The sequence below is a fragment of the Protopterus annectens genome, chromosome 5.part1, assembly GCF_019279795.1.
Source record: "Protopterus annectens isolate FY-2018-M chromosome 5.part1, PAN1.0, whole genome shotgun sequence".
Lineage (NCBI taxonomy): Eukaryota > Metazoa > Chordata > Ceratodontiformes > Protopteridae > Protopterus > Protopterus annectens.
Genome location: NC_056736.1, coordinates 656654774 through 656680174, shown reverse-complemented (window position 1 = coordinate 656680174; position 25401 = coordinate 656654774). Strand labels below are relative to the sequence as shown.

The 25401-nt window shown below is 39.9% G+C and overlaps 1 protein-coding gene across 1 annotated transcript in view; it reads right to left on the bottom strand.

Annotated features, from left to right (window-relative positions):
• The window catches only part of LNX2 (ligand of numb-protein X 2), a 670209-nt gene that overhangs the window by 547744 nt on the left and 97064 nt on the right, over positions 1-25401 (bottom strand). Inside the window, exon 3 of the mRNA XM_044073272.1 lies at positions 15991-16074. The gene's annotated coding sequence lies outside the window, so the exon portion shown is untranslated. The remainder of the gene's footprint in view (positions 1-15990; positions 16075-25401) is intronic.

Sequence of the window (25401 nt, the reverse complement as noted above, 5' to 3'; positions counted from 1 at the left end):
CAAGGGGGGTCCTATCGTTTTGATGGATACTACTAACTATAACGAACGAATGACTCAACTTTTGAGTGATGATAAGTTTTACATTAGAATAGATCAGGGGATAGTTACGCAGAAAGTACTTGACGTTTATTGTACCCTCGATGATCTTCTCATGTCATCGAATATCACTGAGGAACTTTATCACTACCTTAAAGTAGAAAATCCAGTAGTTCCAGTCATACAGGGACTACCCAAGATACATAAGAGTTGCACAGACCCACCCTTATGACCTATTGTATCTGGGCAAGGGTGGGTCACAGAACCCATTTCCATCTATGTTGAGTCTATTTTGAGACCTTTGGTTGATCAAAATAAATACATTTTAAGAGATAGTAAACAATTCTTATTGGATTTATATACATATACTAAAGACCTGGGAGAGGAGGAACAATATTTTTTGGTCACAATGGACATTGTCAGTCTTTTTACGGTGATACCCAATGATTTGGGCATAGTTTATATTCAAGATTATTTACGTCAGCATTCAGAATTTCAGGCAGACAAAATAGATCTGATTAGTCTATATCTTGAGATAATATTGACAAATAATGTATTCGTTCACGGTCAACAAGCATACTTGCAGAAGGATGGCGTAGCTATGGGCACATCATGTGCCAATAGTTACGCCAACCTGGTAATAGCTACCTGGGAGGAACGTATTCTTTATAAGTCAACAATGTTTAATGAATTTGTGGGGTTATACCGCAGATTTGTGGATGACCTTTTCTTTCTTTGGCTTGGTGATATAGGTGTGTTATATAATTTCTTGGGTTTTATGAATTCATCTACAGATTTCTTAAAATTTACCATGAATTGTTCTAGGGATAGGATTTCTTACTTGGATGTGGATGTGTACAGACTTGAAAATGGATTGTTGAACACATCCATTCACCGCAAGTTGTGCCATCGGAATACACTGTTAAATAGGACAAGTATGCATCCTGTACATATTTTTCATAACATACTTAAAAGTCAGTTTATAAGAGCTTCCAGGTATAACCCTGTGGATGAACTTTACTATAAGGAAATAGAAGCTCTTAGTAATAAGTTCTTAGAGAGGGGATACGATCAAATGATGATTGATAGGGTTATGGCAGAAGTTGATATTTTACGAACAACTAAGGCTAGGCCTTACTTTTCTGATAATACTGAGCACATAGGAGAAACAGTAGAAAATAAGATGTTGGTGGTAAGGCCTATTATGTCATATACCAGAGACATAAAAGGGGTAAGAGATATTTTCAACAAAAGTTGGGATATCCTGATGTCTGACAATGACATCGCTAGGATAGTAGGACCGAGACCTAGGTTGACTTATAGGAATAAACCCAATTTGAAAAAATTATTATGTAAACCCAGATCAGAACAAAAAGGACCACCCTTGTTAGTGATGAACAAGAACACTGTACCGTGTGGTATGTGTAACCATTGCAGTTTTATTAATGTAGAAGAAACATTTGTACATCCAGTTACTGGGTATACTTTTTATTTTAACACAAACACCAATTGCAACAGCAAGAACGTGATCTACTTAGCAAAGTGTGTAACCTGCCCTTCGTTTTATATAGGAAAAACTAACAGGGCATTCAAAGATCGCATTAGGGAACATAACTACCATATAAGGAAAGGATTTGAGTTCAATGCTTTAGCTAAACACTGTAAATCCTTAGGACCTGAACACAACTTTGTTTTTTCTGTTATACAGCATATGGTGCCTAGTCCTAGAGGAGGTGACCTTATTAACAGGACGCTGGAATGTGAGCTTAGGTGGATCATCAGATGTAGAGCTGATGATCCACCTGGACTTAATGATAGAGCACACATTAGACCAGTGTTGAAGGGAAGAAGGATTCGTAGACCCAGATGAATCTTCATTTTAATTGTACTCTATCTACATTTTTTATGTACATTTTTATGTACACTTAATGCACATTTAGTTTAGAGATAGGGACCAATTTGCAATTTTATATTGTGCAGTTTCTTAGTAATTTTTTAATTTATATGTTTCATGCAATTTTTTAAAAATTTTTAAAAATTTTTTATATACTTCTATAGTCTAAATACTACCACACATGCTTAAGTGTTTGAAAAAACATTTTAAAGTGTAAGTTATGTGTTGTGTGTGTTTTTTATACTACTGCTATTCATTTGTATGCATAAAGCTGGTGAATATAACTAATTTATATTTGTCATTGGCACTTTAATTATTGATAATGAACTAACCTATCATCGACTAGTAATGACTATTTAAATGTGCTTCATTAGTAGTGAGTTGTGAAGTTTGAAAAAGCCTAACGGCGAAAGCGCTCACTTTGTTTCGATAAATAAAGCTGTGTTTTACCCTATTGGAATTGTTGGCTGCTATTTCCTGGATTTTAGAGCAGTAAAGTGGATTCTATCTGTTTAGTTTTGTTTTGGCTTCTCCCCCGAGGAGGAGTAGCAAATACGGCATTTTCTGCAATAGTACTTCTCATTGTCTTGGGACAGTGTCTGTGCTGTGAGCAGTACAGCTTCTTCTAATTGGCGTGGATCAGCGGATATCGCAGACTGCGACAGCGTTGTATGGTGACTTATTTTTATTTAACTAGTATGTTTTGGGGAGATGGCAAAAACTGAATTATCCACAAAAAACCCATAAAGACACAGAGAGAATATGCAAACTCCTTACAGATACTGGCTAGAGGTCAGGATAGAAGCCAGGATCCTCGGGCAGTGGGCTAGGGATATTAACTACTGAGCCATCATGCTGTCCACTCAATATTGTGTGAAAAATCAAATCAAAACATCCACAAGGAAAAGACTGAAATAACTGCTGCTATTTGCATGACAGATAAGAATCTCAAAACCAAACACAGGTGTTCTCAGTGGAATAACTATACAAAATTATCCCCCGATTTGAAACAATATAAACTTAGTACTGGTATTAACTGTTATAAATCTTAAGCTTAAAAATATAGAAAATATAAAAAAATAAATAAAAAATGGAGCTTTCTGCTCAAATAAATCTATTAAACTTAATAAGTCAAGTAAAAAAATCCCATCCGGGATACGTTGAATTTGCAGTTTAACCACACTCAAAAAAATAGGGACTGCAGAAACTGTACAAATGAAAAGTCAGCTCTAAGCTGCGGAATAATTAAACAGTATTTCAAGTTGTGCTTTCATCACTGAAATGGTGACTTTACTTTGATTTGCTGTAATGAATGCATATTTACATGTTTACGTGATCATTAACTGGCCTTTTGTTAGTTTTAATCTGACCTCAGGGGTTTAAGGAAACATTTGTTGAGTGAAACTGACTTCATTTTACCTCATTAGTCTGGGCACCATAGAATACAATGCTATTATTGTTAACTAATACATCCTCACTCATGTGCTTGTTTTTTTCTAATTATTCAGTGATTTTACCTTATTCTCTAAATCACTAGTTTTATGTTTATCTTAGTCTTTTTTCCATCTAGTACTAAATGTCTTGGCTGCTACCACTGTTTTGGAGGGTTCACGGAAAGTTTAATTTCAAATTGTGCTCTTCTGTTTAAGCACTGCAGCAGTAAATATTAACTAAATAGATTGTTCCCTATTGAGTGGCCCATTAACCAGCAACATAACCAGGTTGCACAGTTCCTTTCTTCTTCGGAGAATCAAGACGTGAAGCACAGGAATGCAGACCAAACAGATGAAGTCCACACAGCCTAGAGTAATTATTTCAGGTTCTTTCACAAACTATATTGGGAGTTGGAAACTTGTTTAAGTCTCAACCCAGGTTCAGCAATAACAATCTAACTTTTGTCATTATGTGCAATGAAAAACACTAAAGGCCTAAAAATTGCTCGCATTCATGCAAATGGCATGAAAATAAAGCTTGTGGCATTCAAATCGGGCTCACATTTTATCAACCTAGCCTCCTCAGAGACCAAGCATGTGCATATGAAGACAATACTATCATTCCACCAAGCCATGCCACACTTGGGAGTGACAGGATGTACAAAGGTGCTTATGAGGTACCCTTACTAAGCACAAACCAGCTTTTCTGTTATCTCTCCAATGTCTACTTCAATGTACAAGACCAACACTCCTAATGTCAAAATCAATGACAACAAGCTCCTTACAAATATCTGCATTTACAGTCTCTCAGGCAAAGATATGTGCTTATAACCCTGAGATCACAGTACTTGTTATTTTTAATACTGACAGGAACCTCCCTAATAACTCCTCAAATCATTCTTCACTCCACTGCTACAGCTCATCATAACTCATCTTCCACACTACAAGGATGGACAAAAAAATTAGACTTCTGCCTTCATCTGCGCCTAAAACTATAGCCAACTCATATGCTCTTTCTAACTTAATCAATGAGCGCATTCCTATTTTAGCTGTGTTAAATCCTACCAAGGCTCAAAAAATTCAAAAATTTCTCTTTCTCCACACTTTTAATAAATATGCCTTTTTTTCTCTCAGCCTTGCATTCTCTGATACTGTCTCTTGGTTTCTTCATAGACTTCCTCTATATGAAGCTGTATCTTCCTTCAATAAGATTTTTCTAACTATCTTAAATAAAGTTTGGATCCTTGAGGGGAAAAAGTACATGTACCTCTAAAATTCCTTGGATTATTCCTAATTTCAAAAATGTTAATGTCTTCTAGATGCAACTTAACATACAGAAGAACTGACTCCCTAACTCATTCACTGTTGCATAGAATAAAGTAAAAAATGATGCTTCCTTGAACGACAAAACATTTACAAAATAATAATACAACTAATAATAATAAAACTGGGAACCATTAGATGGTGGTTTACAGTCTGGCCTTTCTCATCACCTCCCCAAGAAGACGATGCATCAACACCTGAAAAAATCTAAACATTTTTAATTGTCATAACTGTATACAAAAACTCATACATTAATTGTTGTTCAGCCTGTGATATGCCTCATAACCAAATGCATTGTTCAATTCAAACCGTATATACAACAGCAATTTGTAAACTAATTTGTAAATTGAAACCTCAGTGCATGGCAGTATATAGCACTTCAGCTGAATTTCTGAAGGTGACAGTTTCTTCTGCTGCTTACCTTGTTGCAATACTCGCACATTCGTCCATTACAGAAAAGATGGATCCACATTACCGGAAATAATCCCCTTCAGTATTACATAAGGGATTATCTTCAACTTCTCCTACAAACTACTGCCCTATCACTTTTCTATCCTATGTCAGAAGTCTTGGAAAGATGGATATATCTGCAGCTACTCCAGCATCTCCTAATCTTCAATGTTGTTTCTGTCACTCAACATGGGTTTTAGCCCAGTATTGGAATTAATACATCCCTACTTGGCTTTACCACGTACAATCAAGAAGAGCATCATTGACAAATTCATTGGAGTACTGTTACTGGACTTATCAAAAGCTTTTGGTAAATTGTTGCTACAAACCCTAAATAATTTTTTTGTACACTCAGCTGGTCTACCTTTTATCATAATAGATTACAGGTAATAAAAGGGAATAAGTCTGTCTCATCACAAATCCTATTAAAGTCTTACTGCTTGGGCTGCTCCTTTTCACTCTTTATGTGAATAGTATGGTTCACTATGTAGGGTCTGCCAAAGTCATCCAGTACACAGACGTTTCTACATTTGCCTTCTCTGATTATTCCCTAGATAAAGTGAGTCTTATTCTATAATCTTCCTTCCACTTTTTCCAGTCTTGACTTAACCATATGGATCTTCACAAGAATGTTTTCAAAGCATAATTAGTGTTTTTTGTCCTTACTTCCCCTCCTTCAGCAATCTTCAATATGCATATTCTAATATCTACCAACGTGATACCATCTTCCAACATTAGCTTGCTGTCTACCTCAGCTCTTGGCATAACTCCTATAGTGTAGAATCCGAAGATTTCTTGTGTAACTGTCAACAACCAGCTGAACTTTAGCTTGCAGATAAAAAAATGAAGCAACAAAATTCAGCCTCACAACAGTAAGATGTTATTGGATCCAGTCTTTTCTTACAACAGTGGTAGACCAGCCATTGCTAGGTCTTATATTCTACAGAATCTACTTTGAAAGGTTGAAATTCCAAAATTTCGAAATTCAGTCTGCCGAGACCAGAATATAGAAGTTTTGGAACTTTGAAACTTTAATAAAATAAACAAATAAAAAAAAAAAAACTTTTTTAAATGCTCCCCACACCCCCTGCCAAATAAATATTCCAACTCCGTGATCACATTACAGTGAGGAAAATGGTTAATTTTCCTTTCCGCACTGTATGGTGATCTCCAATAAGAACAGTGAATGTTCCAAAACTTCGATATTCTGGTCTCGGCAGATTGACTTTCAACTTTTCAAAGTAGACCCCTTCTACCAAATATTATGCTCTCTTTTTACTACCTGACATATATATCCTTTGCATTAAAGTACAAATGAGGATATGCATACAGTAAAATAGTCAGATTTGATGCAGATTATAAGGCTCTACTCATCACTGTATCAACATTCATGATGTAAGCAGTTTGAATTCCATCACTAATTATCCTGCACTCAGCTCTGCCTTATGATCTGCCTAGTCTACAGTCCAAACTGTCTTTCATTATATGATGCTGTCACTTGGACAGCTTTGAGAATCTGTACTCCACCTTTACGATATCTCTACATCTGCCAATTAGCAAGAATCCTTAACATTTCAAGTCTGAATTAGCAAAGTCTAAAACACATACCCATCTGTGATAAGGACACCTACAAGACATACATTTTAAGTTTCTGCTAACTGACCACCTTTGTAGCAATTGGTTATGTAGTTGCAGCATTACTAATGTCATTATAATGGTCACATCTTTTCACCTCCACAGATCGATGGGATTCACTCCAGTTATAGAAGTATGGCCATTACATGATTACGTTTATACTGGTTTATACTTCTTTTCCTTTGTAGACTGTTTTTCTCTGCACTATCTACATGTACAATCTAGACTATTTTTCTCTGCACTATCTACACGTACAATCTATTAATCTGTTTTCCTTCATCGTCGAACCTATCATACTAAAAAAAAAAAGCTCTTCTCTTCCACTGGTCAACACCAATACATGCCATTTAAAAATATTATTACTGTATGTATTCTGCACATTTCTGCTAAGTTATATTTTTTCTTTTATTTTGTCTTTCTGCAGTATCAGTTTTTAAGTCATGTCAAGCAGGAATCTTCAATGTCTGTTCTGCTGCTGCTGTCTAGTGATGTTAAACACGGAGCTCACAATGCATAGTCTCTTCTTTATATATGACAACTTGTAACTATATATAGGATTATTTCTTTTTGGAGCGCTTCTTAAAACTTGACTTCTCATCTCCAAGTTCATGGTTAACATCAATATGACTGGCTCAACACATATCACCCTCACCGTTGATGCTGGAGGATCAGAAGGCTGTAGTTTCTAATCCCAGACCATGTGCTTAGAGAAATTTTTCATTACTGACAATACAGTGTTGTGGTGCTGGGGGGTGTGCTACACTCCTTCGGATAAAACTTTAAAGCAAGTCTCATCTGCATGATATAGTTCAAGTTTATTTATTTATTTACTGCATTTGTTAACCGGGAAAGTCTACTGGGCCAAGGTGAGCCCATTTTCAGTAGAAGCCCTGGGAGAAAAGCTCCACATACATTAATAGTAATTACAAGAAAAAAAGCACAATAAACACTGTACATACAGTCTCTATGCATGAAAATAAATATAAGCACAATGGTACAAGTTATTTACAAACATTACAAATCAACATTGTACATAACTGGATCATTGAAGATGAGGTTAGTCAGGGAGGGTAGCGGTTTTGATTGTTAATTGTTGGAGTTTTGTACGCTTATGCAGTTGACTTCAGCAAGTCAGAGAGAGCTCCTAAGTAGTAATATTGTAGAAGGATATAGTAGTGAATCAGATTTTAGAAGGTACTATTTTGTCACAGATACATTGTCAGAGAGAAGAGAGGTGTGTTCTGAGAGACTTCTTAAAGAGAGCAGGATTACTGATTGCTCTGATAGAAGGTGGGAGGGAATTCCATAGTTTTCAGCCAGTAAAAGAGTACAGCATTTGATCAGCTGCAAGGTACAAGGTGGATGTAAAAGATCCAATGGCACATAACAGTGAGGGTTGCCTTTTTTTACATTCTACATATACAAATTTCATAAAACAATTAAGAAAAAAAACATCACAAATATATGATATTTGTATACATTATTTCGCCTGAGCCCTGGTTAAATTTCCCCTACTCAGTATGAAAACTGTTTTGTGTCTCCTTTGAAAATAGGCCACAGGCCTACTGAAACTAACTCAGGCAACAAAACCCAAACAAACAAATAAATATATAAATACATCCAAACAAATTATTTACAATGCATCGTGTATTAATCTGCATTTTTAATTGTGATCATATGCATCAGTGCGCGTCTAAGTTTACTCACTGAAGTTTCTTTCCTCGACCCTCTGATGAATGAAAGCAACACATCGAACTTTCATTAATTGAACATTCACTTCAGTGAATGTGTGAGATGGGGAAAGTAACTAGTCGGTCAAAATTTCTCGGTCACACACACCGCAGTATTTTAAACCCACCCATGTGGGTGGGCTGAGCCCCATGCACCCCCCCCCAACTTTAGAAACAAACTCAGAGATAGCACTACAGTGAGGAAGAGGGCAAATTTCCATATGTTGGCCAATTACTTCCATGACCTTTTCCCCACTGTAGTGTTGTCTCGGAGTTGATATATATTTATAGTTAGGGGTGTGTGGGGTGCAGCCCCCCCCATGGGTGGGTTTGAAATACTGTGGTGTGTGTGTGACAGACAAATGTTGGCCAACTAGTTTCTTTCCCCATCTTACACATTTGCTGAAGTGAACATTCGATTAATGAAAGTTTGAGGTCTAGTGTTCGTTCATCAGAGGCTCGAGGAAAGAATCTTTGATGAGTAAACATAGACCCCTCCCCATCAGTATACATAGTCTTTTCCAATTGTGTCCCTTCCAAGTAAAATCTCTTTGGAATTACATAGTACTTTGCCGCTGTAGTATCATATAAAACCCAGATGGCAAAAGCACAAATGCCAATGCAGTCAACATGCTGGCCATCCTGCTCTCCCAGTAATTAATCTCTAATGTGTGGGTGCATGTTTGTGTGGATGTGTCTGCATGTGTACCATGTCCATACTGTGAATACATAGCATACCTCTTAACTGTACCGAATTCCTCTGGTTTGAGATTAAAATAATGGGGTGCCACAATTCCCAACTGGCCCCTATACTTCCCGATAATTTCCTATTTTTTTTTTCCCTAAAGTTGTTGCTGCTGACGTCATCATGCATGGGTGTGCGCAATGATGTCAGCTTCATTAAGCAAACTGCCAGCCAGTCGGAATTTGGAGCGCTGGCATGTCTGTAGTGTTTGTTTACCTCCTCTATGTATGTTCGTACACTGTTGTATGTTGGGAATAGAATTTCTATTTCTTAACGTTCTTCTAGACTAAAAATGTTGAAAAAAAAATAACTGGACAGTTGGGCGGTTTGATGAGCATTTATCTTGAATCCAATCCTTAGCAAAAACTAAAAGTACAGCAAGTTTAATGTCCTCACATTTGTTTAAAAATCTACTGCTTTTTGCAGCTGAAAACATCATGGAACTCTATTTAAGGTCACCTGCTATAGTCAAGCCAGTCACCCTAGTGCAGTGTAGACTACAGACAATGGAAACTACTGCCTCATTAGCCTGATGAGTCTGATATGTAAGCCTGATTTAGTGCTTCAGTGCGAACTTTACCCCCCTTTCACCCCTATAGGGCCTATCACAATACCAGAAGAATGCCAAGCTCCTAATATCATGATATCTATTCCTATGGTATACTGGTATGAAAATTGTGTCAGAGAGGCGGTGATGAGTAGAGATGAGGACGATTGTCTGCTTTACTTTGGCTCTTGTAAAAATCCGATATTTATGTTTTGTATCTCCTACTCCTCCTATTGAAATGGAAACTCTTTGGAATACTGAACAATGTTAGCACTATTTTGGTGATAAAATGGTCACGGTTTTTTAATTATGAGGCTTATAGGTGGTGTTAAGTGATGTCATGTACTGGGTATGGTTAAGAAGTAATGTAATGCGGTTAAACCAGTTAGCTGTTTTATTAAGCACAGATACAGAGAGGTTTCTTCTCCCCACTGTTTGGTTATCAGCGAATCTGTTATTTTAAACTGTCGCTGAAGTAACACTTGACAGGTTAAAAAAAGTCAAACCTGCTTGCAAAGCGTGAACATGCTCAGTTATGGGTAAGGAAACAAATCTCTTCAGTGTTCCTGTAATTATGCCCTGTTCTTCATAAATATCCCCCTCCAGTAAATTACAAAGTATTACAGTTAACCAATAATAGGTTAATAGGTTGGTACTAGGCTATCGGCCCTAGGGCCTATACAAGCCTAGCCATAACAATTCCCTGGCTATTTCTTCCCACAGTATTTACTTTCCTGGACCCCTGTCTAGCAGGGTGACCGATTTGATCCCCGTGGTGAATTTCCTATCTCCCATCCAATCATAGGTTCATAGGTATAATGCCACACATTAGAATATCCTTCTTATTCAGAAAATGGACGTTGATGCAAAAGATGTTACTTTTTTAAACATTTTAAGTGATATTTAAGAACTTTCCAATACCGAGGACTTTTATACCCCTATTCATTTTGGGTTTGCCCCTGAGTCTTGAGCAAATAAGTTAAAAAATAGGCTTCACAAGGCTTCAAAATATCATTTTTCATCACAAAGCTGACATATCATAATGACAAAATCCTGAGATTAATAAAGATGACCATTTTCCTCCACTTTTAATCACACAAAATTTTTTAAGCATGTACAGGTGGCATCCAGTGCCATTAAAATGCTACCGTGAATGTCTGGGGAAAAGGTATATCTGCAAATCTGGGTATTATGTTATTTTACGCACAGCAGTTACACACACATGAATGATTACAGGGTCTTTGAATTACTTTAGCTCTGTGCTGTTGTCAGAGGTACAGCAGGGCACTTGAAGTATTGTACAGTGATGGCTGTTTTAGATTTGTTTTTCTTGTGTTAGGAATTTAATAATGTTCTGATGTGCCTGGATGGATGGATACAGAGCTAGTTGCTGAAGTTTGTGATTAAACAGCTGAGTTTGACATTATCCCCAGAGCTATTAATTTTTGTTCTGAAGTTTGCACTAAAACATTTAAGCTTAAAGTTACTTGTTAGTACACAATGAGTAATACTTTCAGAGTTCGGAGCTTAATTTTGATATTTATGTAGAAACAGATTAACTGCGGTGGTGGTGCTGTGGTAGCATTGTCACCTCACAGTAAGACGTTGTCCTGTTCGATTCTCAGCTAGAGCGTCTTCTCTGTGGAGACATGAGTGAATGGGTGTACCTTCGTTGAAAGTTGTGCGTCAGAGCTGGCATGTAAAAATCTGCTGCCAATCATTAGCGGACCAGAGTTCCACTGTGGCGACCCATAACCAGGAAAAGCCGAAAGACACAACATGTAGAAACAGATTAATTCCGGATGGTGCCTTCAGTACTGATCAAAGGAAGAAGGCTTAAAGAGCTTCTAAAGTATCAGATTTCTCGCTGAGCTTTATTTGTTTCATTCGTGCCTCTCAATCTCTCAGAGCAAGAAATCTAGACAAAGCCAAAAATAACAGTGGGACAAAGGTCCAAAAATAGGGACAGATTTTAAATATTGCTCCAGATAGTTGCTAGAATAACAGGTTTTGCATTATTATATATTTTCTGAGAGTTATGAAGTCTGAAATTCAAATATATGCTATTTACTATTATTTAGTGACTTCAATCTTCATGATGGCATCTCACAATTCCAATAGAGTGGATGGGGTTACATGATTGTGTATGCAAATTTATGTTAATGAGCACCCAGATTTTTGGCCAGTTGTACCTACTTTTCATGGGCCTTTGTCCTGATTTTTTATGTTTCCAGGTTGACAGGCAATAAAGTCCGACTGGACAAAGCCCATTTTCAATGGAGGTCTAGGGAGGAAAGCTCCAGCAGATAACTAAGATATTCATAATAAAATAATTTTTTTACAAAGCTATATTACATAGATATTTCTTGAAACATCTAGACATAAGCAGGTAATTGTTCTACAGTGATGCTATACAAGGAGAAAACAGGTATTTCTTCTATGGCGATATTATATACAATATTAAGAGATGGCCTGCACCTGTCACCCCTGGATTCCGGATACTGACCAAGGCTCTTGCTACCCCTTACAGTGCCTTTTTAGGCAATGTCCTGCAGACAAAATTACCACTGTAACAGCTACAAGCAAACATAAGCTGAGGGTTATGTTACTCAATGCTAGAAGTCTAAATCTCAAAACGCACTCGCTCAAAGCACTCCTTAAAATGAAGATCATCGACATCTGTACAGTAAACGAGACCTGGTTCAGGGCTCTGGAGAGCACCCCAGCACAAGCAGGCTTTAATTTATATCACACTTTTCAGCCCCAAAACCTGGATTGAAGCCCTAAAGGCAGTGGTGTCTCCATATTCATAAAGGATATGCACACCTCCAGACTAGTAGCCCAACATAACGCATCAGGGATATTTCAGGTACAACTAACACTGGGTAAAACTGCAATCCAGGTTGTAGCCTGCTATAGATCCCCCACCATGTCCCAAGACTCCCACTCCAAACACACTGGAAAATATTAAGATACAACCCAGTACCCTTATACTGGGGGACTTTAACTACCCCTCCATTAACTGGAAAAATTACTCATGTAGCAACACACTTGCTCAATGTTTTCTGGAATTCATTAATTCCCATGCCCTGGACCAACTCATTCTTACCCCCGCCAGGGGTAGAAACATCCTTGACCTAGTCATTACTAACATGGGTGACCGTTGCTCTACACCAGAAATCAACTCCTCCCTGGTCAGATCGGACCACAAGCTAATCACCATGGATATCCACATCCCACCCTCACCCCCTCCGTAAAAGAAACCACTGTGAAAAACTTCTCCAAAGCTAACTTTGGGCTTCTAGAAAGAGGTGGCTAACTTCACAACACCCATGCAAATGGAAAATAGGTGCATGACTACTGAATCATACACCAATGCACTGTATGAACACATACACAAGTGCATGGAACAGGCCATACCAAACAGAACTAAGATTCTCTCCTCCAAACAAACTCTACAACAGAAGGAAGAAACTGTTGCAGAAAAGGGTGAAGTCCCAAGACTGGAAAAACTCCCTTGTTAGCCTCAGCAAAAAACTGAGATCTCTCATCAAATCCTCTAACGCTAGCTATGATAACAAATTTGCAGCAGATACTAAAGACAACCACAAGGCATTCAATAGTTATGTCAAAAATCTACGTGGGAACACTCAGATCTGCTCTGAGCTACAGCACAATGGCAACACAGACCGAGCCAAGTGATATTGCCAATATACTGGCCGACAGGTTCAGTGTGAACTTTACCCCCCTTTCACCCCTTAAAGGGCCTATCACAATACCAGAAGGATGCCAAGCTCCTAATAGCATGGCTGCACAGGTTAAAACCGCACTGCCCAAAGCCAAGAATACAGATTCCTTGGGACCCGATAATATCCCTGGTTGTGTTCTACATGAATAACAAAGTGAACTGGCACCACACCTAAGTGCCCTGTTCAATCACAGCCTCACTTCAGGCTTTGTTCCTACCGAATGGTGCACTGCTATGATCATCCCACTCCACAAATGGGGAGCAACTACAGACCCTGGAAACTTCTGCCTCATTAGCCTGATGAGTCTGATATGTAAGGCTATGGAGCGCATCATCATGGACCTTATGAATAGGGACATAGGGAATCTCCAAACTTTGGACCTCATGCAGTTTGAGTTTGTGAAAAGTAGGTCACGCCTGCTCAACCTGATAGACTTCTTCTAGTCTATCACCAGAGCAGTGGACTAAGGCAAGGTAGTTCACACAGCCTACCTCTATCTTGCCAAGGCCTTTGACACCATCCCTCACTCAGGAATCATAGATAGACTCACTAAACTAGGCATAAACCTCTATGTCACAAGGTGGGTTGCAAATTGTCACACTGATGGAACCCACAAGATGAAAGTAGCATACTCCAAATCTGACTACAGACCAGTTACAAGTGCAGTCCCACAAGGATCAGTCCTGGGTCCTCTCCTGTTTGGCATCTACTTCTCTGAAGTTCAAGCCAAAACAAAGGGCCCCGGCTGACCAAGTTCACAGATGACTGCAAACTGGGAGCTATTATTGACTCTCCAACTGATGTAAACATTCTACAAAAAGGCCTCACTGAGACCAATGACTGGTGCCAGAACCATGGCTTAAGATCACTGCCAAAAAGTGCATTGTCATTCCCTTTGGGAAAAACTCAGTGCCCATGAACTACCACATTGGCGGTAGTCCACTAAACACCACAGGTGTGATAAGAGACCTGGGGACACAGGTTGATAGCAACCTCTCCTTTGATAACCACATTGCCACTGTGGTCAGAAAGTCCATCTATGTGGCACATCTCATTACAAAGGTTTTTCATCCAGGAAGAAGGAGGACATAATCCCTCTCTACTCATTCCTCATTAGACCTATTACAGAATACAATGTCCCATTTGGCATGTACCTCACTAGACACCTACAACAACTTGAAAGGCCACAGAAATACCTCACCAACAGGATCTTAGGCCTTAAACACATGCCCTATACAGACAGACTCAAAAAAACTCCAGCTATAGTCTGTCTCATATCGCCTACTTCGAGGCAATCTCTGCCTGACCTACAAAGCCATGTCTGACCCACAACTGTTAGACATGCTACATCTAAAGAAATCCCATTCCCTCTGTGCTACACGCTGCGGGAACCTCAACCTCATTACCACAATTAATAGAACATGCTGGAGGGACAGATTCTTGACCCAGAGGCTACCCATGCTCTGGAACAGGCTTCCCATCCACATCAAGCACCTCACTAGCCCTCTTCAACAGAAATCTTGACAATTGGATGAGTAATAGAAAATTCACCCCAGGGATCACTGCAGTGGCCTTGCTTGATAGGGGCACTGGGAACTAAAGTCGGGCAGCATGATGCCATGGAATCATTTTGGGTAAGGCTTATATAGGCTCCAGGGCTGTTAGCGTGGTACACACCTATTAACCTATGAGCCTAAGTATAAAACATTTGGTATACAAACAGTTCATGTGCAAAATATGTGATAAACCGACATTAGATACGACTTATAAGACATGGGTAGGGAGAATTACAATATGGATGTTAGGAATTACTAAAATTGAGATAAGGAGTGTGAACCATTATTTCAGTAGGCAGACAGTAGTTAAAGCTAGAAGACAGAGAGAGGCACTGTATAGGTGACAAGTCAAGGATAGTGGGGTAAAAATACCAGTGTACCTAATGACATAGAACCTGGTACCTCATTAAACGTTGATTAGTGTGTTAATGAAATAAGATGCACATAGCTCAGTTAAAATTTCATATGCTATTTAAATTTCATATGCCATCTCTGCCAAAGCAAAACAAATGTGTTTCCTGTAATCAAACGTAAACCTAATTTTATATCCTTATACGTCTTTCAAAAATATACATAGAGAAACAGTAATAAACAATCTATAAAGTTTAAAATGAGATAAAACTATGAATAGCACTAAGAACTCATGTCTTCATCTTGGGGATACACAAAATCATTAATCCTTGATCTCTGCAAGATTATTTTCATACTATATTGACAGACCAACTCACACATGCATTCTTCATATTTCTCTGTTCATCTGTATATGCAGAATGAAAACACTGTTATTCATTTCAGCTTTTTCTAGAAGACTCAAAAATCATTACACAAACCCCCAAAATGAATGAGTGGATAAAAATGGCGAATTCAACAAATGAACAACAAACTGCCTTACCTGAAAGGAAAGGTGCAAGAAACACACAGTTGGAGGTTAACCTAAGAGCAATTCCTTACAAACACGCAGATCATAGGAATCAATCTGAAAGAAAAAAAAGCAAAATTCATATTTAGTTCAGAAGATAATTTCATTTTACAAATTCTGGGAATAAACCGTCTGTAATAAGTAATATGACTTGTAAAACTTTCTTAGGTACATCTGCTATATCAGTGACAGGAAATTTTATTCTGTGTCAGCGACTTTCACACCAAATGACGGGCCACCACAGATTGTATGATTAGTTAAGGAACTTTCATAAACAAATAGTAGGACAAAGAGATACAGCTATTATGAAAAGCAAGGAATAGCTGGGCTGTGATGGACTCTTGAACACAGAACCCTAGCTACGCCATATTGATTATCCTTTTGCAACTGACTGAATAAATTAAATTTAATAAAATCACAAACTGGTACACAGAAATTGAGAGATGGATGAGCTGTGCAAGGCTTGTCGTGGTGAGGGGGCAAAGGGAGTGACAACCCAGCTTGCTGTAATGCCACCACCTACTAGTGAGGGTCACATACTACATGCATCACCATGGCCCAAGAATGTACATAGCACTGGCAAACTATGTCCATATAGTAGCCTTCATGGAACACAGGTAGAAATGCACAAACCTACAGGGAAAGGCATAGCAGACCTTCATATTATCCATCATAGAGAGGTTAGGCCAGAAAACATAAACAACCCTAATGGTTGCCTATATTATAACTGAACCACAAACAGCTCTCCCCCTAAAGATAGTGACTGAATAAGCGACTTGGAGCAACTAGGTGTTTGGCAAGCACGTCAGCAGAAAAATGGCACACACAAAGAAGAAAAGAAAAACAAAAACAAAAAACAGAAGTCATGGGGGCCTACTGCTGCTAAATTATTGAATGTTGTATTGTTCATGCTATATAAATCTTGCACTTGAGTAATGTATACTCAATGTTGACCTATAAAATAAATTTTTATACAACACCACTTCTGACTAGAGATATTATCATAAGTTGTATAAGCCAGAAATAAGGAAAACAACTGCAAACTACCAAGCCAACAGAGAAGCACTGAGCAGAAGCAATAAGCACAGGGCCACCACCCCCATTACAATCATACAACTGTTTTCAGGACCCAGTTCCCACACTTCTAAGAGGCAAGTGGAAATGGCATGGCTTTCACTATAAATAAGTAAAAAGTACAGTTGTATACACTTACCATAAATGTAGATGTTTGAGTGTATTCACTGTTGCAGTCATCACACTTGGGTTATCTGCCTGCAGGTAGCCCTAGTATTTATGCGCCAGATGCTGTCGCTCCAGGACTAACGTCAGGTCGTCAGGGGTATAAAAACAGGCAGCCGACACCATTACATCAGTTTTTCTTGCCCCAAATGGAAGGAGCCCCCCAAACAGGGAGCTAAGTTATGGTGGGGAAAACACCACCAGTGAAAAGTAAATACCAATACCAATACCCCTGAAAGGGGTAAGTAATGGCCATAGAGAGGAGAGAGAGAGAAACCAGGGGGCTGGAGGGAGGGAAACCAGGACTGCAACAGTGAATACACTCGAACATCTACATTTATAGTCAAGTGTACACAACTGTACTATGTTCTTCGTGTTGCACTGTTGCAGTTATCACACTTGGATGGATTCTCAAAGCTGAAGAAGAGTTAGGGCTGGCTAGTATGCTTTGCAGGACTGCTGTTGCAAAACCTGCCCTGGATTTGGAAAAGACAGGCAAGTGGTAATGCTTGGTGAAGGTGTGTACTGAACTCCAGGTAGCAGCTTCCAGGATGTCCCTGGTAGGGACTCCCCTGAGAAATGCTGTAGAGGTAGATGCTGCCCTAGTGCAATGTGTTCTGACCCCCTAAGGGGTTGGTTTCCCATGGTGCTTGTAGCAGAACTGGATGCAGTGTGTTATCCATTTGGAAATTGTTTGTTTTGAAATGGCCTTGCCCACTGTCCCTGTTGCAAAGCTGACTAGTAACTGGTCAGATTTTCTGAAGGGTTTAGTCCTATCAAGGTAGAATCTGAGCTGTCTGTGCACGTCCAAGGAGTGCAGGATCCTTTCCCCTTTATTTTGAGGATTAGGGAAGAAAGTTGGCAAATGGATGGATAGGTTGAGAACTACACTGGATACCACTTTAGGCATGAAGGAAGGGTTAGTCCTGCGGGAAACCCTATCAGCATGGAAAATAATGAAGGGTTCCACAGCCATAAGTGCTTGTAGCTCAGACACTCTTCTAGCTGAAGTGATGGCCAGAAGCAAGGCTGTCTTCCAAGAGAGGAATTTTAAGTCTGCTGATGCAGCAGGTTCAAAGGGGGGAAGCGTGAGATTTTCCAATACAAAGTTAAGGTCCCAAGCATGGGTGGGTGCTCTCCTTGGTGACCTTAAGTTGTTTGCCCCTCTCAGGAACTGTTTGATAAGAGGGTGCGAGAAGAGAGGTGGCTCACTGTTGCAATGAGCCAAAATGGCTGAGGCATGTATCTTAATGGAGGAGAAGGACAGGCCTTTGTGGAGTAGATCTGCTAAGTAATCCAGGATTAGAGGCAGGGAGGGCAGAGCTGTGTCCCCTCCTTTAGATAGAATCCAGGAGCAGAACCTTTTCCACTTATAAGCATAGGATTTTCTTGTACTGGGTCTTCTAGCTTCAAAAATGACGTCCAGCACCTGCTCGCTTAGGGTTACTGAGGGAGAATTCAAGGAATAAGCCAGGCTGCAAGATTTAGGGTTTGCAGTTGTAGATGCAAAATCTGTACCTCCTACTGAGACAGCAGGGTTGGCTTCTGGTGTAGGTGCCAAGGAGGCACCGGTGACAGGCTGCGCAGGAGTGGGTACCAGTGCTGGCGTGGCTGGACCGGGGCAATCAGAATTGTCCTTGGTCTGTCCTGTCTTATCTTGAGTAATACTCTTGAGAGAAGGGGCAGAGGGGGAGGCATAGATTGAGAAATGTACCCACTGAAAAGATAGGGCATCCACTTTCCAGGCCCTGCTATGAGGATTCCTGGTGCAGAATTTGCTGAGCTGGTGGTTGTAGGGGGAGGCAAAGAGATCCACCTCTGGGGTCCCCCATTTCTGAATCAGAAGGTTGAAGGTGCTGGGCTTCAATTGCCTGTGGGTCTAGCAGGAATTGAGCTTACAGATGGACTTGCATGTCCAAGGCCGTGTGCCATAGGGCCATGGCTAATCTGCAGAGTGAGTTCCCCCCTGCTTGTTGATGTACCACATAACTGTGGTGTTGTCTGTTTTTATTAGCAGTTGTCCCGGAAAGAGTAGGGATCTGAAAGCTGTCAGGGTGTTCTGCACAGCTAGCATCTCTTTTTGGTTGATGTGCAGATGAATTTGACTTGGGCTCCAGTGGCCCTGAATGCATTTGCCATCCATGTGTGCTCCCCAGGCATAGTTTGATGCATCTGTGATTAGGGTCTGGGCGGTGTGGGGTTGAGAAAAGAGCAGTCCCTTGTTGTGGTAGCATGCTTCTGCCCACCAAAGGAACTATGTCCTTAGACAGGGTATGATAGGAATGACTGTTTCCAGGTCCTGAGAATGTTGGCACCAAAGACTTTTTAAGTACCATTGAAGTTTCGTCTTATGCAGTCTTGCATATGGAATTAGCAGTATACATGAGGCCATGAACCCTGGGGCCTGCAGTATTTTTCTTGCGGATAGCTGGGTTCTGGTAGCCATTTGTTTGAAGTAGGCTGTCAGATAGACTTGTTTTTCTGAAGTGAGGAATGCCATCTGGGATGTTGTGTCCAAGCTTGCTCCCAGAAATACAATCTTTTGACTGGGTACCTGTTTTGATTTCTTTTCATTGATGGTGTACCCCAAGGAAGTGAGAAGGTGTTTCACAAATGTCAGGTGCTGCAATTGCTGACTGTCCACCTGAATCAGGCAGTCAAGTACGGGAAAATTTGGATATTTATCTGCCTGCAGTATACAATGGCTGGAGCCAGGCATTTTGTGAAAACTCTGGGCACAGTAGATAAGCCAAAGGGAAGTGCAGAGAACTGATAATGCATAGTTACTGCCATGAAACTTAGATACTTCCTGCATGACTCCCTTTTCGGGATGTGCAGATAGGCTTCTTTTAAGTCTAGGGTGTCTAACCAGGCTTCCTTGGCTAGCATAGGAAGAGGTTGTTGCAGGGTAAGCATTTTGAACTTTAGTACCACCAGGAAGGTGTTGAGAATTGAAAGATCCAGGATTGGGTGCCAAGAGCCCTCTTTCCTGGGTACTAGGAAAAGTCTGGAGTAGAATCCTTGACCCCTCTGTTCTACTGGATCTGGATGAATAGCTCTGATATTGAGCAAGGAATCTACTTGGCTTTGAGCCTCTGCCCACTGGTTTGGAGGAAGGTCTGTAAACCCGCTTGGGGTTGGCAGTGAATGGAAATAAAATTTGTACCCCTGGGATACAATGTTGAGGACCCACCAGTCCTGTGTGATGGACATCCAATTTTTTTCATGAAGGGCAAGTTTTCCTCCTAGGGGCACAAGCAATTGGGCAGGGCTGGAGAGTGGATTAAAGAAGTCATTGGGAGTTTTTTCCATAAGGAGGTGGCTTACCACTCCCTTCTTTAGGGATGGAGGGACTCCATTGTTTAGATCTCTGCATACCCTTTGACTGTAGTCTGGGTGGTCTGTTTCCCCTGGGTCTGGTTTGAGAAGGCCTGGAGGGGGCTGGAAAGGACCAGTGTTTAGAAGGGCAATGCATACTGAATCTAGGGAGTTGCACTTGTAAGAATTCTTTAACAGTCTGCATAGACTTAGCTTTTTCTTCCATCTTTTTAGGAACCTCTTCTGCTTTGGTGCCAAACAAACTGTCCTTGTTCAAAGGAGCATCTAGTAACTTTGATTTGACATGGTCTGGCAATGTCTGCTCCTTGAGCCAAGCATGTCTTCTCATTACAGATCCAGTGACTGCTGCCCGGCAAGATGCTTCAAGGGTGTCAAAGCCACACTGCAAAGTATGCTTACGGACTTGGCTTGCAGAGTGCATAAGCTCCTGCAATTCTTTATTTTCTGCACAGTCTGTAAAGGTTGCCACTTTTTATTTAACAAGTTCCATAATATGCTGCTGGTACTTCAGCATGTGAAAATGACAATTCAATGCCCTAATAGCAAGAGTTGCAGAGGTATATACCTTCTTACCCCATCTGTCCAAAGCTCTGGAATTCCTGTCCGAAGGGGTGGGATTCTTGGCTGTAGTAGCCTTGATACCTTTAGGCCCCTGGGAAATGATCTCTGGGTCAGCAGTAGGATTCTTGAAAAGAAATTTGTGTGTGTCAGATACTCTGTAGTACCTGCCTGGTTTCCTAGGGGCAGGAGATAAAGTGTCAGGAGTAAGACTGGATTCCATAAAAACATCATCAACACCATCCAGGCCAGGGGGTATTGCTAAAGGCCTGTGCTGAGGCAACTCTAGGAATTCTCAGAGTCTCTTTTTGGACTGAGGATAGTCTTGGCATTCCAGTGTAAATCTCTCTTAAGGTATGCAAGGTTTCACCAAAAGAAAAATCCTCTGGAGAGGGGGCAGAGGGAATGGATTCCTCTGCATCTGAATCCTCATAAGCAGATAAGGGCATGTCTTCATAATCAGAAATCTCAGAGTCATCAGACTCCTGGTCTGTAGAAGCTGTAGGGGACTGGTCTCTTGTTCTCTTAGCAGGGGATGGCTGACTTCCCCTAATCGGCGTAATAAGGTCTTCTGCCATTCTAAGCACTTGTTTTTGTGGCATGGGAGCAGGTGCATGCGCTTTGGTCATCGGTTTTCTAGGCGTAGTGCGTACTCTGGGCCTAAGAAACTCAGTAGTTTTGGTTAAAAAAGAAGTTATCGGTTTGAGTTGAACATCGGTTGAGCGAAGATCTGCCTTAGAAGCCGGTGCCTGCACAGCGGCTCCGGACCTATCCAAGGTAGAGACATCCGCAAGTTCCATAGTCGAAGAAGAGTCTCGTGGCATACCGGACTCCGGATGGGTCTCGGTAGAGGCCTGCAAATCCACTGAAGCAGGCATCAGGGGCTGGGAAAACGCCTCACTGAGTACCGGCGGACTGGCGACTAGCTTAACGGAAGCGTCGTTGGCAGCTTTGGACCTATGCGGTCTGTCTCTGTCTTTATCCTTACATTTTTCAGAATATCGGTAGTCGGATGGCTTACCAGAGCCATTTCAGAATATGAAGATCGACAGCAAAAGAATTTAGTGACAAAGAGAGCCCGATGACGAATGGTTCGGGTGTTAAACAAGGCACAAAACCGACAGAGAGGTACATCGTGGTCTGGGCCTAAACAGGTGATGCAGTAAGAATGAAAATCTCTGTGAGGTATTTGCTTTCCACAGGCAAGACAATTGTTAACTTTTTCCGACATCAGTTAAGAGCAAGAAAAAAGGATCCCCAACAGGATACATAACTTTAGAAGACTTCAGGATTATTCAATTCATAAATGAAATTCAGGTAGCGGCCGATCGGCACTTGCGAACTGCTTCTGCTTTGGGCTCCTTGGCAAGAAAGACTGATGTAACGGCATTGGCTGGCTGTTTTTATTCCACTGATGTCAGTCCCGGAACGACAGCATCCGACACAGAAATACTAAGTCTCTGGTATTCGGGCTGACTGAGGGCTACCTGCAGGCAGATAACCCAAGTGTGATGACTGCAACAGTGAAACACAAAGAACATCAATTAATACACTTATGTTCAGACACCCATTTTACAGTCATACAAACCACTGGGTCAGTATCTGTATCTCATTCATTCATTCTGTCAGTGTCCACTGAACCAAAATTAAATATTCCCAGCAAAGAAATTATGCTTATCTATGATAAAAAAAAAGTGTTGTGACTCATTAGATACTTTCATTTATTTGCTTACTTAATTACTTTTGGTGACTGAGTTATGCCATCCCTTTACTAACTTACTTTTGTTAAGTGGCTTAGTTGATACAGTCTTAGTGGCTCTACGGTTAGCATACTCACCTTTAATGCTGGAAGATCAGAAGGCTGTGGATTCTATTCCCACCCTACATGATTGGATTCATTTTCCATTATTAATTCTGCAGTATAACATTAAGGGATGCTGCATTCCTGAGTCTGTCATCCTTCAGATGAGATCTCAAACTGAGGTCCCATCTGCCCAAGTTAGAGTTAGTCAGATAGATGTAAAAGATCCCACAGCATTTATCAAAAAGAATAGGGGTGCAGTAATCACACATTTTATATACACATTATTTACACATTCTTCATATATAACATACTTTTACCTCACTCATTATCTTAGTCATTTATTTTTTTCCACTTTCCACTTTTTGCCACAATCATCTTTTTCATTTCCAACACTATTCCACCTTCCTTTTTTTTAGTATACAGTAATTCTTTGCATCGTCTCTTCCATAAACACTATATTGCTACAAAAAAGAAATTTATCCCATGTATCCTTTTCTACCATTTCTACACCTACCATACAAATTCATATCCATGTTTATTTTTTACAAATCCTTTCCATTTATACATGGCTTAAAATCAGTCTGGAGCATCTAATTTCTTTTACAGTCCAAAAACAATGTTAATATGTTTCTTTCACATGACATATATTACATACTCTTTCCTCAAACACTATATTTTATGCATTCTTTTTATATGCAGTTTGATCAACAGGGTTGTTGTTATGTTGCAAGTATGCTTGATCTATTGAACAACCAACAGTTATGAGACTGTCTCTTTAAATGAAATCAATGTGTTTTATCATAAAACAGATTTTTGGATAGAGAACTTGTCTGTAAATTAAATCAATGTGTTTTATCATAAAACAAATGCAATAACAAGTCCTCTATCCAAAAATCATTCTTACATTGGATATTAGTTACCCACTCTCACAATTACTCAAACTCTGTCACCCTACTCAATATACTAAGTGACCACCTCCCAGCATACACTCACAGGACTCGCCCTCAAATACTCAAAACACAAACCTATAAAACAACCAGGAATCTCACCCACTTTGGACCAAAATAAATTCTCAAGCATTCTAAAAACCCATAACTGACTCCCACTAAAAACTCTCCCTCTAGACAAGGCAGTTAATTACTTTAATAAGCTCTTCTTGGATACTCTTAATAGCGTAGCCCTCATATTTATCAAGTGAATAAAAGTGAATCATGCCCCATGGCTAAAAAAACTGACCGAACAATGCATCCTTCATAGAGACAAGGCATAGAAAACTTGGCAAAAATATAGAACACAACAAAACATTAATTTCAAACTAAGAAATAGAGCCAAGAAGCAGTAATACAAGATAAAAAAAACTATTTCTCCTCTAAGCTAACAACCTTACAAAATAATCCAAAGAAATTTTGGAAGTCAGTCTTCACCCTTCTCAATCTTGGCACTATACAAAATCCATCTACTGCACCCGTAAAGACCCCACAGCAAATTTCCCATGACTTTAATACCCACTTTATTACCACCATCCAAAAATTAGTCAAAGATTCCTCAACAAGCCTAAACCCATACTCCCAGAATACTAATAATGTTATACAAAATGACAATGCACCACTCATTCCTGACAAAAATCCCAATCCACCTGCAACTCACTCATTTTCTGTTCAACCAGCACCCACATCTCTCACATGTAAACTCTTAAAACAAACTCAAACCATGCTCTCTTTCCGCAGACAACCTTCCCCCAGAATATTTATAACTAGCAACAAATGCAATTGCATATCCAGTTAGTATTCTTATAAACCACTCTCTCACAGAAGGATGTGTTCCCATATTTATGGGAAAAATCTATTATTGCTCCATTACATAAAGGCAGAAACTCTCACGATCTCTCAAACTATCACCCCATCTCTACACTTTCCCCATTATCTAAAATCCTTGAGAAGTGTGTACGCACACAATTACTCAAATACCTCATTGATAATGATCTTCTGTCTCCCACTCAGCATGGCTTCTGCCCAGAGCACAGCACTATTACAGCCCTGCTCTCATTCATCGATACTGTCAACAAAGCATTAGATATAGGTCACCCCACTTCAGTAATAATCCTATTGGATCTCTCTAAGGCTTTTGACACAGTATCACATACTAAACTTCTGATCCAACTAACAAAACTTGGCTGCTCCCCCCAAATCTCTCAACTGGTTTACATCATACCTAAACAGCAGACAACAATCTGTAAAATGGCATAACGTCCAATCTGATTATCTGCCAAACAACATAGGAGTCCCACAGTGCTCCCCTTTCTGGGACCATTACTCTTCAATATCTTTGTTAACAACCTCCACAAAGTCTTACAACTAGGTAAAATTATCCAATATGCCAATGATTCGACAATAATCTCTTCTTCAAACAATTTCTCTGACCTCCTCACAGTTACTCAAAATGCT